Genomic DNA, 7,402 nt, shown 5'->3' with positions numbered 1-7,402 from the left:
GGCTTCTTTTATTTTCAAATATTGCTCCTTAATCAATTGCTTATTTTCAATATCTTCATTTTCCTCTAATGTATCTATGATAGCCTGTAAAGGTAAAAATCCTGGTTTTACCTCATATAAAATGTTTTTAACTTGTTTTAATCCTGCATAAAACCAATTCTTATAAAAAAAGGTGTTTCTGTTGTTTCTGATATGTTGATTTAAAAAAAGTGGTTGCTTCAATAGTTGTTCTCTCCCTTAAACTCAATGTATACATCATCTTTAAAACCTTTCCATGCTCTTAAAACTTCTTAATAAAATTCTGGTATTCCCTCAAGCGGCAACATTCTGATCTGAAAAATGAAGCCTACCCGGAAGTGCGAAAAACTGCAATACATCGAAAATCCGCTAGGGGAAGGTCCCAAAAGGGAGCAAATGTCCATAGCCCCCATGTTAAAATGTCCGTTTTCACAGCATAAATTCATGTTTTTACAGGTTGGTCCCATGGACTTTTATTGTATTTTTCGATAGGTTCCGAGTGCCTGACAACCATGAGGGCTGTGAATTTTTTTCTAACTCGTTAGTTTAGATTGTATTTAGATATAAAATGTATGACAATAAGGGCGTGGTTAACTTTGATTGACAGCTTGATTGACAGCTGACAAGGCAGCGCCACGGAGAATGACAACATAAGAAGCGCCATTTTTTAATACAGTTGACATATAATACTACTGTTTCTGTATCATGAAATGTAGTTTTAAGAGTTTTTCAGGCGAGAATGTAGTTGTTTAAAGTAGAGTCCTGTACTCCCGCGGGACCCGACGCAAAACAGAGCGGCGCGGGACAAATTTTGAAAGGTCATTGCGGGAGCGGGCGGGATGATGAAGGTGCACTTGCGGGTGCGGGCGGGGGGGATGATACGCTGCACTCCCGCAAATTAAATATGAGTGTAAAGTAAAATATATAAATTATTAAAGTAGCGTACATAATTTGTAGTTGTGAGGGAGATTCTGTTTGGCAGCAATAAAAACGTTTTAAGCAGCCTAAACTTGGATGTTGTCGTTTGGGGTAGGGCGGGGCCTAATCTCACGCACACTTGTTTAGAGACAATTCCTTCCCGCTGCTCCGTGTTCGAATTCGAAAGCTTCAAGTTCAAAATAGACAGCATGGACGAGGAAAAGAGCACCTCTAGTGCTTCAGATATAGGCCTAAGCGCTTCAGATGTAAGCACTTCTCTAAAGAAAGGCACATTTACTACAAAAAAAATATCACGAAACCTCAAATCAGACATTTGGCAGTCTTTTTCGGTTGTGCATGATGGAGAGGGGAATCAACTACCTTTTGCCTGCTGCGATAAATGCCAAAAGGTGTTAACATACAACGGACACAAATCGCATTTTTTTCCAAGACCTTTCGTGAGACAGAAAGTGAACATACATCCGGCCTGCCGTCTTGCGGGCATTTGCGGGCGGGAGCGGGACATAATATCACAGATGCGGGCGGGAGTGGGACTAAAAATGACAAATCTTTGCGGGAGCGGGACTGAACACTGCGGGAGCGGGACTGAAAATTGTGTCCCGCGCAGGTCTCTAGTTTAAAGCTCAAATCTGTGGTTTATTTATAAAGATTTATGAAAATTGTATCCAGTTGTGAGATCCAGCGATGACCGGGCGCTCGGCGCATGTACCCCGCCTGGAACAGCTTTTCCTCGGCAGTCATTCTGGCGTTTGCCGCGGACTCTGGCGTCTCTGTAGTGGTTAAACATTTACATTTATTCATTTAGCTGACGCTTTTATCCAAAGTGACTTACAATTGCTATATATGTCAGAGGTCACACGCCTCTGGAGCAACTAGGGGTTAAGTGTCTTGCTCAGGGACACATTGGTGTCTCACAGTGGATTCGAACCCGGGTCTCTCACACCAAAGGCATGTGTCTTATCCATTGCGCCACCCACACCAAACATGAGATATAATTCGTCTTGTCTATATCTAATGGGCGATTTTTGGTCTTGTGAATCTATAATTTGGTCCCTGGGCAATCGTTTTGGCTGAGGGGAAGTTTCATAACTTTATAAGCTATTTAACTTTACCGTTGTATGGTTAGACTAGAGCGCTGACTTTGTATGTTTGACTGAATTGTTTGCTTTATTTGTATAGCTTCTTGTACCTTTTACTTATACTTTTATAATGGCTAATATTGATAAAAGTGAAATGTAACAAAAAGAGACTGGGTTGAGTTTTGTCATTTTAAATTTTAATACAACGAAGATGATCTGTAAAGGTGTTTACAGCAAAATCTGTTGTTTAGTACAAATGCACATATTGCCTGGACCATATTAAAATGTTTAATGTTTTTATATTATATTTAAAACGAAAAGAGGCAGGTTTGTGTTTTATATTTCGTTATGTTATAAATAGGCAAACTTTATGTGCAGTGAATATAATCAATACGCGTTGCCTGAACCACATTTGTGTGGCTATAATGTTTAAGATTTCTTTAAATGAAAACGAAAAGAGGCAGTGTGGTGTTTTATAACATATTTCGTTGCCTAAAATATACACAGAGATAACCGGAGTAGCAGAGCGAGCTGAGTGACGCGCGCTGCGTCAGAAGGTGGGCGGGGTTAGGATTTCCCAAGATTTTCCAAGATGGCGCCGCCCATACCCCCCATAAACGGCTTCAAACCCGTTCTTCAGAAAGTCTATGGGTGATGTCACAGACGCTTTGTCCATATTTTTTACAGTCTATGTATTCCCTCTATCATATTGTCCTTAAATTGCATCCATATAAAATCATCCCCCATTTTTCCACACTTATTTATATAAAAACTCATTATTTTTTTCCATATTAAATCATCCTTTTTAAAAAACTTTTTTACAGTCTTTATTCTCAAACTTTGCTTTCTTATCATTGGATCTATCAGTCCCAAACCTCTCTTTTCTACATCCCCAATTATTGTATTATAAGCTATTTTAGCTGGCTTACCATCCCATAAAAAATTTTAAATGAACGTTTTTAATCTTTTATACACCCACGTTGGCAGACTAACCACATTTAAAATACACCACATCTTGGATAAAAATAATGAATTTAAAACCAGTACTTTCCCTTTTATAAATAATTGTCTTTGTTTCCAAAAGTTTAGTCTCTTTTCCATTTTTCCTATAGTCTCCTCCCAAACCAGGTCTCTTGTTCTAATTTCATCTCTTCCAAGTGTTATTCCTAAAATCTTTAGTTCATTCTTCTGTTCTTTAAAGTTCCATTGTCTTCCTAGAGTATCTACCTGCCCCATTCTCATGTATTCAGTCTTATCATTATTAACTTTAGCCCCTGTTCCACCACAATATTTTCCCAATATTAACATTGCCTTTTCAATACTCTTAAAATCTTTTAAAAACAAGGTGGTATCATCTGCATATTGAAATATTTTCTGCTGCACTTTCTCATTTTCCAATACTATTCCTTTTATCTGTGTTTCTTTGTTTATTGCAAGTCCTAAAGGCTCAGCAACTAGAGTGTACAGTAGTGCCGATAATGGACATCCCTGCCTTATTGACCTCGATATCTTAATAAAATCTGTTAAAAACCCATTAACTTTAATACAACTTAAAATATCATTATATAAGCATTTCATCCATGCAATAAAATTTTCCCCAAAACCAATTTTTTCCAGTATATCAAATAAATATTTATGCTCTACTCTATCAAATGCCTTTTCCAGATCTATACTTATCAAATATCCTTCTTCCCCTTTTTCTTTCATATACCACATTAAGTCTCTAATACTTGTTACTATATCCGATATATCTCGATTTAAAACACCGTATTGCTTGATTTGTTTTTTATAATGTTTGGAATAACTTTTTTCAGTCTGTTTGCTAGAATCTTGGCCAGTATCTTGTAATCCGTATTTAACATGCTCAATGGTCTATAATTTTTAAGCTCTTCTCTTTCCCCTTTATTTTTATATATAATCTTAATCATTCCTTTCTTCATACTTTCACTTATTTTTTTCTGTTTAAAAATATCAATAAATAAATCATACAAAATTGGAGTTAAAACATTCTTAAAAACCTTATAAAATTCAGATGGTAAACCATCCAGGCCTGGACTTTTCCCATTACTCAACTGATCTGCTTCATCTATTTCTTCTTCTTTTATTTCTTTATCACACATTTTCTTATCATCTTCCTTAACTTTTATTTCAATCTGATTCAAAAAAACTCTTCATCTTCCTCATTTATAACTTCTTTTTTAAATAAAATATCATAAAAATTCTTCACTTCATTTAAAATACCTTCTTTTTCATTCACAACCTTTCCGTTATTTGAAATACTTTTTATAATTTCTGCTTGTTTTCTTGTTTTTTCCAAATCATAAAAAATGTTGTACTCCTTTCTCCTTCTACTGTATTTCTTGCTCTACTTCTTATTTTAGCTCCCATACATTTTGCCTCCTCTATTTTCTTTCAGTTTCTCTTCTAATATCACTATTTTATTTGCATCCATCCTTCCTTCTGACACTTTTTTCATTTCTTCTTCCCATTCCTTATTTAATAATCTTTCCTTACTTTTCTTTATTCTTTGCATTTTCTTTGAATATTCAATAGATCATTTTTTTATATCTATTTTTAAATTATCCCACCACACACTTTTTGCTTCTTCATATAGGACATTATTAATGCTATTTATTATGCAATTTTCTACATCCATTTTATAAATGTCGTTTTTTAAAAGTTCCGTATTAAAAACCCACACCCCTGGTCCTCTCTCCACACCACTATAATCAATAATTACATTAAAAAAATCATGATCACTTCCACTAAAGATTTTGTAAAATACTTTTGTAATAAAACTCCCTAACTGTCTGTTACATAATACCAAATCAATTCTACTTTGTTTTAAAACATTGTTAACCATTTGTCTTCTTGAATATTCTCTTTTTACTCTGTTTCTCTCCCTCCATAAATCTATAAATCTATGTTTTTCCATAACTTTCTTTAATTCTTTTCTCCCAACATCTGCTCTATATACCATATAATCTTCCACATCAATTCTTTCTAAAACAGTATTAAAATCACCAATTAGAATCACATTGTTATAATTCTCTATTAAAACATCAATTTCTTTAAAAAAAGTAGCTCGTTCTCTCATTTGGTGCATGAATATTACATATTGTTATTTGTTCTTCTTTTCCTTCTACCTTTACCACAAATGTCCTTCCTATATTATCCGTGAATATAATTGTTGCTTTTTGTGTTGTACCCCTTCTTATTAAAATTGATACTCCTTTTTTCTTATTAGGATCATTATTGTAAAAAAAAGTCTCCATCCCATATATTCTTCAAACCATGTATTTTTTTCAGCATTTCATCCTGTTTCTTGTATACATATTATGTCATTTTTCTTTGTCAAGTGATTAATATTTTCAAATTTAGTCATAGTTGACAATCCTCTTGAATTAATTGAAACTATACTCAATTGACTCATATAAAAAATAAATGCAACATAAAAACAAACAAAAAACCACATCACTTTTGTTCAGTCTCTCTCCCCTCTTTCTCTCTTAAACCAGTCATTTCAGCTTTTTTTTCTTCTTTTTTTCTTTAGATTCTCTTCTTATTCTTTGTTTTTCCATCACCTTCTCAATATTAATTTTTGCTGGTGTTTTCAATCTACTTCCCCCACTCAAAATGTTTTTCTTCACACTTTCTTTCCCATCAAAAGTTTTTTTCCTTTGCGTCTCTTACCTCCTCTTGGTTTGTACTGTCCTTTACTCCATCGTCATCTTCTTCTTTGTTTTCCATCTCTTTATTCCACCCATCTTCAGTTTCACTCAATGTTGCACCTTCCGTCTCTTTCATTTGTCCATCATTTACAGTAGTTTGTTGTATCTCAGTCTCTGCCGTATGCACTTCCATTTCCTTATCTCCGTTGTCCTCTCTCCTCATGCAGTCCTCCTTTTCTTGTTGACATAAATCCTCAGAGATTCCATTCACCTCCTCGATGTCATCTTTCCTTCCACAACTGCTTGTCTCCTCCATTTGCTCCTCCACCTCTGTCTCCATTTCTGAATTTTCCTCCTCTTCAGATTCACACATGCACCTCATCCATGTCTTTTCACAGCTTTGGGACCGCGGGGCTTGACAGTCCCGCGCAAAATGCCCCTGTTCCAGACAATCTCTACAGGTGTATTTAGGACAGTCTTTTTTTTTTCATGATCAAGTTGGTCATCATGAATTGCTCTGAAGTATTTCGGTCCTTCCTCCGTGTCAAACTTCACATTGTATGGCAAAGTCACAATGTCCTGTGGGAATTTCACTCTTAAAAACCTCGTTCCATCAGCAACAGTTGTGCCTGGATGATATCTTCTTCTTAATGGAAAAATTGGACTTACTCCCCAGTCCACCAACTTCTGAATTATTTCATCGTCTTTAATGTAGTTGGGCAAATGCAAAAAAGAGACCATTCTTTCAATTTCACATAATTTTTTGATCTTACAAAATTGTCCATCAACCATCAGTCCATCCTTTAGCTTGTCACAGTCCGTCTGATTTTCCATTGTTAGTTCATAGTCAAAATTACTTTTTTTCCTCAGTCCAAACAGTTTTCCAACTCCAGTCTTCTCTTCCACAGTCTTTATTATCATCATCACGGTTATTTTCTCTGGATCATTAACAGTCATCGTTAGCGTTGCCTCTTTTTTGTAGTCTCTCTGATATTTCGATCGGCTTTTTATCTCTTTCATTGTCTCATTTCTTTGACCTTCTGCTCGTCTTCCATCCATATTGTATCTTAATTGTTTACCTTGACTTTTTTGTAGCTCTTCTGTTCCTCTACTCCTTGCATCTATTCCATTCTTTTTTCCCCTCTTGGCAACCGTTGCCCATGTTTCGTTGTCATCTTTGTCTTTTCCATTGTCCTTTTCTTGATTCATTTCAGTGTAATCATTATCCTCAATCTCTTGGTCTAATATCCGTTCCTGTTCCATAGCCGTAGTATCAGTCATTTTGAAAAGATAAAACCTCAGACAGTAAAAACTGTCTGAGGTTTAAACAAAACAAAAAATAAATAAAAGTATAAACTTTAAGAACTTATCAAATTAAATCAAAATAAAGAAACACAAAAATATAGGAGAGCCTTTCTCTCCAAAACTGCCACCTCACACTTCCTGGATCGTACCAACTTCAGGTGTTCTCAAAGTGGTATGGCCGTAAGCGAAATCTGCTGCCAAAAACGGGCTATTTAAAAGGTTAGAACATTAGTGAAGTAAACTAAAAAGCTTACAGCACCTGGTATTCCCAGGCGGTCTCCCATCCAAGTACTAACCAGGCCCGACCCTGCTTAGCTTCCGAGATCAGACGAGATCGGGCGTTCTCAAAGTGGTATGGCCGTAAGCGAAATCTGCTGCCAAAAACAGGCT

At 35.7% G+C, this 7,402-nt stretch overlaps 1 long non-coding RNA gene across 1 annotated transcript in view; it reads right to left on the bottom strand.

Annotated features, from left to right (window-relative positions):
• Nucleotides 1–1,943: 1,943 nt before the first annotated feature.
• Nucleotides 1,944–7,402, bottom strand: part of LOC309507050 — a 269,877-nt gene continuing 264,418 nt past the window's right edge. The window contains exon 3 of the long non-coding RNA XR_014209008.1: nucleotides 1,944–2,252. This is a non-coding gene — a long non-coding RNA (uncharacterized lncRNA). The remainder of the gene's footprint in view (nucleotides 2,253–7,402) is intronic.

The sequence above is a fragment of the Leuciscus leuciscus genome (genome assembly GCF_965113295.1).
Source record: "Leuciscus leuciscus genome assembly, chromosome: 9".
Lineage (NCBI taxonomy): Eukaryota > Metazoa > Chordata > Actinopteri > Cypriniformes > Leuciscidae > Leuciscus > Leuciscus leuciscus.
The sequence above is the reverse complement of the archived record's forward strand: the minus strand, read 5'-3'. Positions and strand labels throughout refer to the sequence as shown.